This window comes from Rhinatrema bivittatum, chromosome 11 (genome assembly GCF_901001135.1).
Source record: "Rhinatrema bivittatum chromosome 11, aRhiBiv1.1, whole genome shotgun sequence".
Taxonomy (NCBI): Eukaryota; Metazoa; Chordata; class Amphibia; order Gymnophiona; family Rhinatrematidae; genus Rhinatrema; species Rhinatrema bivittatum.
Window position 1 is genome coordinate 50967311 of NC_042625.1, and position 12284 is coordinate 50979594.

The window sequence follows — 12284 nt, forward strand, 5'->3', positions numbered from 1 at the left end:
ACTTTGATCATTAGCTTTGCGATGAGGGGAGAGTGCTGAAAACCCCTTTGTCATTGATGACTTGTTCTGCCATCCCATGTTTTTGGCTTTAAAAGAGAGGTCTGGAAGAAAAAGGGGCAGGGGATTCCTAAAAAGAGAGAAGGCATTTAGAGCCCATGATAAGAGGGGGAATTCAAGGGGGTGAAATTAAACTTCAAAGAAGGGGGGTCCTCTTTTTTTGAGGGTTAATAGGATAACATGAAAAGAGGGGAAAAAGGAGGATGTGAGAAGGAGCAGGGAAGGGGGAAAAAAGAAAAGGCTTAATAAATTAAACAGCAGATTGCCTGTATGGAAGGGGAAGAAAATAAAGGCAATCTAAAGTGGGATGAGCAGTACAGGGAGAAAACCAAGTAAAATCGTGAGGGTAAAACAAATAACCAGTTTAACAGAGGTTCTATAGCAAAGGGGGTGTTTATCTGAACAAAAGGTGAGAGACACAGAGTCTAGTGGGGTGGGGCACACCATTAACTTACTGTATATTTCGCTCCATAAGATGCACCTAGGATTCAGAGAGGGAAAATAAAAAAAAATGGTATGCTAAACCGGCTCTGTTCCCGGGGGGGTTTCTGTGCGTCTTATGGAGCAAATTGGGGGTAATCCAAAAATGTATTTATTTATTAACTTTTTTATACTGACATTCGAGGGCACATCATGCCGGTTTACAATATAACTGAAAAAAGACGGAAAATACAAAAAACAGGGAAGGGGGAGGGAAGCAGAAGTGAAGAGAGGAGAGAAGGAGTGCTGAAAGGAAGAAAGAAAAAAATAGGAACAGTACCTGGGAGGGGAGGTACAGGCAGGGATAAACCTTATTATAGGCACAATATAGGACCAGATTAAAATGTACAAAAAATTAAGCTTTGCAGACTATACACTCTGGGGGAACTGGGATGTCGCAAACAAAAAAATTATACAGACAGTTTGGGCAAACTGTGCACAGTAATTAAGACAGAGGGGAAAAGGGGAGCAAATCCTGCACTTAAACAATACACAGTTATGGGAGATGTGCAGAATAGAGTAAAAGTCCACACAAGGATTTCAATAGGATATTCAAAATGATTTAAAGTGTGGAGTTGCCATCACCAAGTAAATCATTTTGAATATCCTATTGAAATCCTTGTGTGGACTTTTACTCTATTCTGCACATCTCCCATAACTGCAAATTATGGGTATACATAAAAGTGTTTTGTCCCAGTTTCGTTTTTGGGTCTGGGGAGGGCCATTTTGGTCCACTCCCCAGATCAGAAAATGTTTATCGTTCTTTCGTGGAGGAAAAAAAACCCACCCCAACCTTTAAATGTACTTAACTACAACCCCCCCCCCCTCCCCCAAAGACTTGCCAAAAGTCCCTGGTGGTCCAAGGGGGGTCCCGGCAGCGATCTCCAGCTCTTGGGCCGCCGGCGGCCCTTTGTCCTTACTATCAGGCCGATACAGTAAAGCGCGGCCACCCCGCTTCTAACCCGCTTTGTACCCACAATTTGGCCGCGTAAGTCCAACCCGCGATTCACTATCCCTTTTAACCCATCCTTTCCGCTTCTTGAAATCAATGGGTAACCCTTTCCGCCCGCGACATGTATATGAGATGTAAACGATTGGATTAGCTATTTCCTCCCATACAGTAACGTGCGCCCCGATTATCGCCTTTTTAACCTGCAGGTTTGCCGCGTGTTTAACCTGCTAATTTACCGCCTACCCTTAGCCCTGCGTTAGTGTGCAGCGTCAAGCAAGCCCCAGCAGAGAGACACGAAATTTCACGGGCAAACTTTCCTGTGAGGCTTCAGCAGCCCGGGGCGGATTGGGCGCTCCCCATGCGAGGCGCGGCTTCCAGCAGCCCTCGCCGGCGAAGGTGCATGAGCGCACGCCGTGACCCGAGCGCCCGGCTGGATGCCAAGGTCCAGGCATGCGCTCATGGCAGCGAAGGTGCATGAACGCACGCCGTGACCCGAGAGCCCGGCCAAGGTCATGGCGTGCGCTCATGCACATACAGGCGGGCGTTTGTGCACATTTGCCGGCGGGGGTTGCTGGAAGCCGCGCCTCGCATGGGGAGCGCCCGATCCGCCCCGGGCTGCTGCTGAAGCCGCTCGGGAGGAGGGGAGAGAGGACTGGGGCTGCTCCGGAGCTGCCAGCGCGCCCGCACGGGAGACCGGCACCCATGGATGCGGCCAGGGCAGATGAGCGGGGGCTGGGGGAAAGTTTGCCCGATCCTGGCTCCTCTAAAGGACTTGTTCTGGGGGGGGGGGGGGTGAAGGGGTCAGGCAGTGAAGCAATCATTTGCACAGGACAACAAAACAAACTACACCAGCCCTTCTCCTGTATCCACTTCCTGGTACCTGTCATTTCAAATGTCATTTGAAATGACAGGTACCAGAGCACCCAGGATACTGTATAGCGCTCTATACAGTAAAATGGATTGCGCTTCATGGATGCGGCTTGCATTTGCATGCCATTTATATTCTGTATCAAGCGGTATGTGATACGGACTGTGCGTGCGGCAAACGAGGGTGCGCCTGGCACTACCGCACTCTCTTCCGCATCCTTACTGTATCGGCCTGTATGTGACAGGGGCTACCGGTGCCATTGGTCGGCCCCTGTCACATCGTAAGAGCAATGGATGGCCCAATGCATGTGACAGGGGCCGACCAATGGCACTGGTAGCACCTGTCACATACGGTAGTAAGGGCTGAGGCGCCATTTTGATTACTGGCAGGAGATTTTTTCCAGGGACCCTTGGCAAGTCGTGGGGTTTCAGGAGGGTGGGGGGTTGTAGTTTGTTTTTTTTTTTTAAATATATATTCGCTCCATAAGACGCACAGACATTTTCCCCCCACTTTTTGGGGGGGGGGGGAATGCGTCTTATGGAGCGAAAAATACGGTAATATCTACCGATTCCTCGTCCCCAGTTGTTTCTTAACCATTACAGATGCCTCACAGGCCTGCAGGACTTGCCGTTCCTCCTGCTCTGCTGATGGATCCCCAGGCGGGTTTCTGCTGTAAAAAGAAAGTGGTGGTATCGTGAGGAGAGGGTTAGGAGATGGCAGAAGTGTTCATAAAAACTCCTAACATAAACCTCTAGCTGCTTGCGGCAGTGTTTTGGGACAGTCCTAGTTGGTGCAAAAAAAGGCTGCTCCCTAAGCGGTAGGAAAAAAGCTTGTTCTTTTCCTCTCTGTCCGGGGGAGGGGCTGGTAAACTCTGCAACTTCTGTTCTCTCTGCAGAGCTGGAGCTTGCAGGGAACTCTGACTTCTGTAGTTGCTAAGATGGATTCAGGCTAGAGATTTCCCAGTTTCTGGCGGCCTGCTGCGAAAGATGACTAGGACAGGAGGAGCCTGGGCTGATTCTTGAGTCTCAGAAAAAAAACTCCCTTTTCTCTCCTTCTGGAGCCCTGGGGCTTGCAGGGATTCCCAGTCCTCTACCTCCCGTTCCCAGGCAGGAGCTGGGTTACGAGTCTTCGGCACGGTAAAGTGGGGAGGTCACTAGGTTCATAGGAGAAAGCTCTATTTTCTCAAAAGCTAAGAACAGCACAGTGAAAGTGTACTAGAAGCGCTATGCAACTGCGTGCACGTTCCTCTTCCGTATTCTGCACAACCGTTGCCTTCGGCATCTGTATCAAAGTAAGACTCCTAGTCCTACTAGTTTTCACGGTTATAATGTAAACCGATGTGATATATTCCAATGAATGTCGGTATATAAAAACAATCAAATCAATCTGCTCTGCTGCTCCTGTCACCTCAGAATGGCTGCTGCCGATGACGACATCACTCTGTGACTGCACGCACTTTCCTCTTCCGTATTCTGCACCAACAATCGTCCTCTGCGCCTGGTGGGCTCTGCCTATCATCTGAGATTGGCTGCTGGCGATGAGGCCATCGTTCTGCGACTGCTGGCTAGGTTGCCCGAGGCAAAGAAAAAGAGACCTGCAGCTTAGAGGGCTGTTAGCACTTAGCTGTCTAGTCTAACCCGCACAAGGTGAAAAAGGTAGCCAACTGTATGTGAAATAGCCCAATATGGCAACACTGGCAGCAAGTCGTGGTAAAGGTCTCTTTATTGGACAGAGGTGGTGACCGGCTTCCTTCGTCAGGTCAGTGCCGCGTGACTTTTGGCTTTGCACCTTTCTTGCTGGTTTCTTATCAGCTGATGTACTCACTGTTGTCCGTATTTGATCTCCGCTGCCGGGTGTCTCTATCCGTTTTGCTAAATTTACTTTTTCCTTCTGTAAGGTCGGGAAGTCCTGCTATGTGTTCATAGTGTAACGGAGCTTTGTGTCATCTGAAAAAATGGCGTTGTTGCTTTTTATATCTTCCAGACCGCAGTACAGACAGAATTCATTTCATTAATTGTCGCTGTCGTTTATTGCAAATAAGGACTGAAATCTGATGCCTTAATTTACTAACTGTGGAACATCCCACAGTAACTCTGATATTAGATATTTAATTCCACACTCAGTGGGACCTCTGCTTGCTTGCATCCTTCCTTTGCTTTTTATTTGTTGGATAGAAGAACAAAAATAATGAGTTGTAGTTATGGAAACACGCCAACTGCTAATAGAAACATCTCAAGAATAAAATTACTGCTGTTCCCCGCTTTATATGACAGTGTATTGATTATTATGTGCAGCTTCCATTGGTAGTGGGCTAATTTATTTAAAATCACAATCTTCCTAGGCGATGTACAACATCAATCTTAAAACAGAGTTAAAGTAGACAAATACATCACTATCATAGTAAATACAATCCATCCTTGCCCCATTATAAATATGTATATCAATTCCATAAATCACCAGTCATCAGGCAAGTTTTTAAAGCTTTCTGAAACCTTAACAGGTCTCCCTCTTCTTTGAACTTGATGATAAGTTATTACATAATTCTGGAACCGTTTAAGGGAAAGATCTAACTTGTAATCTGGAATGCTGAAAAGTTTTTGTTGTGTGGATCTGTAATAACTGCTTTTTTGATGACTTTATAGTTTTAGCTGTCATTGGATGTGGTCAGTTTAGTTTCGAAGGTTAAAGTTTCAGGATCATGATGTACAGTCTCATTACAGCATTCAAACAAAGCTGTTAGTATGTGTATTAATATGAATATGGCTGTATAAAGATTTAAAACAATATAAAAATAACTTTTTTTCCATGTAGTGCAATCTTTTGGTTATGTGATTTAAAATGATCATGCCCACTTCAGCATATCACACATAACATTTATGTTTAAGAAGTAATCCCACTGATTAGAGATCTATTGTTGGTGTCAACACTGGCATAGACATTTTTAGAAGTCTTTTGCTTCAGTGATAAAATGTCACTTATTATTGATGTTGATGTGCTGAATTCAAATATGATGGTTGGTCACTGTTTCCATGATATTTAAGTTTGCACATTTTATGTCTATCAGTTTTAATCATAGATTATAAACTTTTTTTGTGTTTTTATGATTGCATTGTATTACTGATCTGGGTACATACAGGGAAATAAATACACACTCTCCCATCTTTTTTTTTTTTAACCTCTAGCATTTGTATACAAACATTTCAAAGTATGTTTTTTGTTTGTATTAACAATCTACTTATCAGTTGACAGGGGTAACATGGGATCTTTCTACTCAAAGGCACCTGGGCTTCTTTAGCATTTATGGCAACTTCTCTGTCAGGATGTCCTAAATTCCCTGTTTGTTCCCGTCCTTCAAAGGGAAACAAAATTTACTAGGAAATAAAAGGCCAAAAATTTTGTGTGTGTGTATATATAACATTTTTTAAAGATATAAGAAGAGTTTTTTGAATTTGGTGTTTGGCAAGAAGCCCCAATATCCTTGCTGCACAAATATTGTATACACAAATATAAACATCAAATTGAAAACAATTCTTCTTATATCTTCAAAACATTTTAATCAAACAAATTTTTATTTTTATTAAAATGTTATTGAGATCCCAACTGCCTAAAACCATCCCCCATAAGCACTCGCGCACACACACATCCACCAAAACCTATTTAAAAACTGAGCCCTGCTATAAAGGAACAAAATATCCCGTATAATGATGAAACAAAATATCTCACCCTTATTAGCCCAAAGTCTATTACTAAAACACAGTAACACTCTATAGATATGTCCCTCCTACAAAAATTATAAATATACAAAAAAAATCTTTGTCCATGGAGAACAAAAGATTCAAAGAAGTCTTTCCTTCAAATCATATTAAATGATATTCTTCCTTAAAAGTTCTTGTGTGACAAACAATAATAGAAAGACAACCCCAAACAATGTCCCTCCTTCAAAGGTTGCAAACATTTTTTGACCACAGAGAACAAAAGATTCAGACAAGTCCTTCCTTCAAATCATAAGTCAAACGACGTTCTTCCTAACAAGTTCTTGTGTGTCAAACCAATCAAAAATGGGAAAAAAGCCATATAAAGGCCTTTGTTTCACCTACGAACGGGCTTCCTCAGGGGGAACTTTTAACAAAACTTTTCTACCTCACAGCAGCATCATTCAAATCAACCCAGGGAGACTCAAAACCATCTCTTTGTCAGCTCAGTCTGGTTTGAACTTTGAGCTGACAAAGAGATGGTTTTGAGTCTCCCTGGGTTGCTTTGAGGATTGGTAAAAGGGAAGTAAAGATAATTAGCAGAATCTTGTGAGAGTGGTACAATAGGACTTGGGCAGTTTGGCCAACACTACTACTTATGGATCAGATGGGGAGGTCAGTCTGCGCCCAAAACACACTTCATGGTCATGACTCCAAAGTTTCTTTCTCTTATTTCATATACTTTTTTGGTGGTGTGTCTCTATCGATCATGGGTTGTGTTGCATGTACTCTGGACAGTGTCACTGTGTCTTTGCACTTGCGTTTTTATCAGCAACACGTCTCCATTTGTTTTCAAAGATGAGAATTACAGGAGAGTGACCTTCCAAGCCTGCACCTACTCGCAGAGGCTGCAATTTTCATAGACATTGCAGATCTTTTATTTTTCGCTAGTATCAGAATTTTTCTGCTTCCATCATGGGTTCACAGAAATTAGCCTTAAGTCTTATTTTTGGCTTGTAGAACTCTACCTGGAATCTTGTCCCATCTATTAGATGCAACACATAATATAGCAAAACCAGATCACCTGTCCCTTTTGATAACAAGTGAATGCAAGTGAACCATAAATAAACAGAATAGAACCCCATAGTCTCATTCTAAATGACTTACAATTAGACAATTTGTCTTAGTAACTGTTGTTTTTGTTCAATCTTACCAGGTTACATGATAACTTTTGTTGTACTTTACCTTTGCAAGGCTCTTTCAATTATAATTTTGTGTACTATAATGCGGAGTTGTGAGCTGGCAGGGGGGAGATGGGAGTGGGATATGGGGCTGGGAAATGTTCTTTACTGCTGTTCTATTGGCTATATGGACTGCTCCTAACTTGCATAATATGTAAAAAGAAAAAATGTATGCGCTGTGTTAATGTTCTAGTTTTGTTTTTTGTGCCAATGAAAAGATTTCTATAAACAGTAGAGCACGGAGTTGCTACCTGAATATATCAAAATACCTGGCAATGTAAAGAAATCAATGTAAATGCTAATAATCAAACTAAAACTATTTAGAGAAAAGAGGTAGATACAAAATATAAATCGCTAGTTGGCTGGTGGGCCCTGAAGGTTGCTTGGTAACTAGCCTGCCTGATGCGAGCGTAGTGGACCTCACGTGCCACCTAGATAAGATTTTAGAGAGTGCTGGAGAGGAGCCGGCGGTTGTGGGTACAATAACAGGAGGGGAAAGTTCTGGAGTTTCTCAGAAATGCTCCGTTCGCAGGACTCCAAAATCTCAATGCGTGGATGAGACAATGGTGCAGGGAGGAGAGGGGTTTTTTTTTAAATATTTGCTAGGAACTGGGGCCTATTCACAGGATGGGCTCCATCTAAACAAGAGTGGAACCAGGCTACTGATGCTAACCTTTCAAAAGGAGGTAGAGCAGCTTTTAGATAGATGATGGCGGAAAAGCCGACATTCGCTCAGAAGTGCATGGTTTGCTATGATGTATCTTTTGAAGGACGGGAACAAACAGAGAAGTTAGGACATCCTGACAGAGAAGTTGCCATAAATGCTAAAGAAGCCCAGGTGCCTTTGAGTAGAAAGATCCCAAGTTACCCCTGATAAGGGAGTAACATACTTTGAAATGTCTGTATACAAATGCTAGAAGTTTAAAAAAAAAAAAAGATATGGGAGAGTGTGTATTTCCCTGTATGTACCCAGATCAGTCCAGCCTCCTGGGTTTTGCCTCCCTTCCAGCAGATGGAGACAGAGAAAGTTTCACTGATATTGCCACATAACCTGGTGTGCCACCTGCAGTCCCTCAGTATTTGTCTCCAGCAGATGGTAGAGGTGCAAAACTTGCAGTCTGGAAACTAGGTTTAAAAAAAAAAAAAAAAGGACTAGATAGTTTCTTGGCGATTTCCTCCCAGGAGGTTGGCAGGTCCTGGTGGGGCCATCCCTCCTGGTTCTGAGGTGGACGAGCAGGGGGTTGGAGACCCTTTTATTGCTAGGTCCTTCATCTGCTGGGGGTAGAAATCTGGTGGAACTAGTTCCCTCTCTCCCAGGAGGACTTGCAGAGCCTACTGCCACTTTTCGGTTAAAGGGAAGCTGCTTTTGTCTTTTTATGTAGAGTAAAAAAAAAATAAAGGTGTTGTTTATTTATTTACTTATTTTTCCTTCTAGCTATCAGTGTGAGAGCAGTGCTGAAGCCCGGCAGGGGCTCATCTGCAGTGGTTCTTGTGATTTAGGTTCCTCAGGTGGCTGACTGCACTCGCGGTCCAGGCACGCCAAAAGCATGCCGCGCAGCAGCAAGTGTACCGTGTGCGGCAATGCACGTGTGCGGCTCTGTCGGGGGCTGGCTTTTGTTCCCGCTGCCTTTCTGGGGGGGAGAGCAGTTCAGGGACTACCGCAGTGGCATCAGAAAGGCATTTACGTCCTCCAGTTCGGAAGTTGTGTCCCTCTTGGAGCCTTAACTTGGTTCTTAAGGGTGTGTGTGTGGCTTCGTTCGAATCTCTTAGAAGGGCCGCTATGAAAGATCTCACCTTAGAGGTGATTTTCTTAGTGGCAGTTTGTTCTTTTAGAAGGATTTCAAAGCTACAGGATTTGTCATGTAGGGATCTTTTTTGGAGGGATCATGTAGGGATCCCTACATGATCCCTATACGTACCCAGATCAGTCCAGCTTCCTGGGTTTTGCCTCCCTTCCAGCAGATGGAGACAGAGAAAGTTTCACTGATATTGCCACATAACCTGGTAGAGCGACAACACCGCCTTCCTTCTGAAGGGCAGTGTTGTCGTTCTACTTAAGTCAATCAGCAGAGCTTCTGGCCTTTCCAAATTTGGATGCTTTAGCGCCTCATGCGAGAGAATTGTAACTCTTCGATGTAAGGTGGGCATTGTTGCAGTACCTTAAGGTCACTAATAGCTTCTGGTTTTCAGACCATCTTTTTCTGCTATGGAGTGGTGCAAAAAAGGGTCATAAAGCTTCAAAATCCACCATAGCGCGGCAGTTGAAGGAAGCTATAGGTTTGGCATACATCTGTCAGGATTGCTCTAACCTTGAAGGGTTAGGGGCTCACTCTACTCGTTCTCAGGTAGCTTCCTGGACCCAGGGTCAACAGGTATCAAATTTGTTGGGTGGCTACTTGTAAATCATTATCAGAGAACATGGGCTTTGTTGAAAGTGTACTTTGAGCAGGACTCTCATGTTCCCACCCTGTTTAGAGAAGCTTGGGTACATCCCAGGAGTCTGGACTAATCTGGATAAGTACAGGGAAAGGAAAATTGCTTCTTACCTGCTAATTTTCATTCCTGTAGTACCACAAATCAGTCCAGAGTCCCACCCAGTTGATGTGGGGAGAATTGGAGAGTCCGCTCGATCTATTATTGTAAATAGGTTGAAGAATGGCATAGGTTTTTGTTTGGTTTCTCATGTTGTGAAGGTTGGAAAGATTTTTCCATTATAAGGTTCCTCTTCCTACTGCTCGTTTAGGGGGATGGGATTATGTTACTGGTATTTATGTTCAGTAGTATCTTGGTTTGGGTGCAGGTCAATACTGAGGGACTGCAGGCGGCACACCAGGTTATGTGTCAGTGTCAGCAAAACTTTCTCTGTCTCCATCTGCTGGAAGGGAGGCAAAACCCAGGAGTCTGGACTGATCTGTGATACTACAGGAACAAAAATTAGTAGGTAAGAACCAATTTTCCTATAGCACTGAATCAAGAGGTTGATACAATTAGCATCTCAGATCCCTTGAGGAAGGAGGGTAACCTATGGGACACCGTGATACCAAATAATATTGCAGTGATAGGATGGATCAACTTGGTAGAGCAGTGACACTATGTGTTAGAACAGGGCTTCCCAAAACTGTCCTGGGGACCCCATATCTAGTCAAGTTTTCAGTATATCCACAATGAACATACATGAGATAAATTTTCCTATCGTGGAGATTCGGTATATGCAAATTTATCTCAAGCATATTTATTGTGGATATCCTAAAAACCTGACTGTGGGGTTCTCAGGGCAGGTTTGGGAAGTTCTGTGTTAGAGGGCAAGGAGTCAAACAGGATAAAAGGTCTGCATGAATCAGAATGCACTTTAGAATCTTTGTGGTTAGAAATTCCATGTGAGAAGAGGAATTGAATAGTAGTAGGGATTAGGGATGTGAATCGTTTTTCAACGATTAAAATTATCGTCCGATAATGTTTATATCGTCTTAAATCGTTATAGAACACGATACAATAGAAATTCTAACGATTTATCGTTAAAAATCGTTAAATCGTGTTAGTGCGCACTAACTCCCCGTTAGTGCGCACTAACTCGATTTAGTGCGCACTAACTGAAAATGATACAAATAAACACTTTCCAGGTCACTGAAGGTCAGTTAGGAATGAATATGTGTTCCTATTGGCTGGCTGCCCTCTTATCTATTGATGTTATCAAGGTTACCACTGAGGTGATGGTTGGGGGGATGGGAAATGGAACTGGAAACTAACGAACACCAACAGAAAATGAAACAAAGTGTTCACACTTCCCAGGTCAGTAAAGGTCACTTAGGAATGAATATGTATGTATGTATTCCTATTGGCTGGCTGTGCTCTTATCTATTGATGTTACCAATATGGTTGGGGGGATGTGAAATGGAAACAGTTGGAAGCTTGACAAAAAAAGTAATGTAATGATCAGCACTCACGTGACTAGAACTTGTTTGTTTATTATTTTTGTTAGCAGGCACCTGAAATGCTAGTGCATGTTGAATTTGCCAATCACTGTGCATTTTAGAAAGGTGGTCCTGGCTGGAACTGTACACAGTTCAAATATATGTAATTGATTGTTGGTAAGTGTATTTTTTAAGTAGCCACACTGGCACCAGTATGTTTACTTTTCCTCCTACTTAACTCACTAGCTCAGCTTTGTAAGAAGGGCTTCTCTGCTTGTGTGTTGTTTTTCTTTGGTGTGAGGAGAGCAGAAACATCAGATCTTTATTCAATCTACTACAGTCATCTCTTACAGTGCCCTATCCCTATTAATACCAGGAGTGTTGTGATCTTCCTGCACACAGTGCCCTAACCCTGATACCAGTCTGAGACAGCTCCCTCCCTGCATTACTAGTGAGAGGCTGGCTTCACAGACAGGGGGGAGCTGCCTGACCCTCACTCCTGACTTCCCCCATGTCCCAGCTAGTGAATGGTGTGTGGGTGAGGGGGGGGGGGGGAGGATGGTGAAGTCTGAGACAGCTCCCTCCCTGCATTACTAGTGAGAGGCTGGCTTCACAGACAGGGGGGAGCTGCCTGACCCTCACTCCTGACTTCCCCCATGTCCCAGCTAGTGAATGGTGTGTGGGTGAGGGGGGGGGGGAGGATGGTGAAGTCTGAGACAGCTCCCTCCCTGCATTACTAGTGAGAGGCTGGCTTCACAAACAGGGGGGAGCTGCCTGACCCTCACTCCTGACTTCCCCCATGTCCCAGCTAGTGAATGGTGTGTGGGTAAGGGGGGGGGGAGGATGGTGAAGTCTGAGACAGCTCCCTCCCTGCATTACTAGTGAGAGGCTGGCTTCACAGACAGGGGGGAGCTGCCTGACCCTCACTCCTCCGGGGTATTGTGATCTTCCTGCACACAGTGCCCTATCCCTGATACCAGGGGTGTTGTGATCTTCCTGCATGCAGTGCCCTATCCCTATTAATACCAGGAGTGTTGTGATCTTCCTGCATGCAGTGCCCTATCCCTGATATCGGGATGTGTG

At 44.2% G+C, this 12284-nt stretch overlaps 1 protein-coding gene across 4 annotated transcripts in view; it reads left to right on the top strand.

Annotated features, from left to right (window-relative positions):
* The first annotated feature begins 2937 nt into the window (after positions 1–2937).
* CABIN1 (calcineurin binding protein 1) overlaps positions 2938–12284 on the top strand; it is a 180798-nt gene continuing 171451 nt past the window's right edge. For 3 of the 4 annotated variants that reach the window (XM_029619235.1, XM_029619238.1, XM_029619237.1), the window contains exon 1: positions 2938–4115. The gene's annotated coding sequence lies outside the window, so the exon portion shown is untranslated. The remainder of the gene's footprint in view (positions 4116–12284) is intronic. The other variant, XM_029619236.1, reaches the window with a different exon arrangement.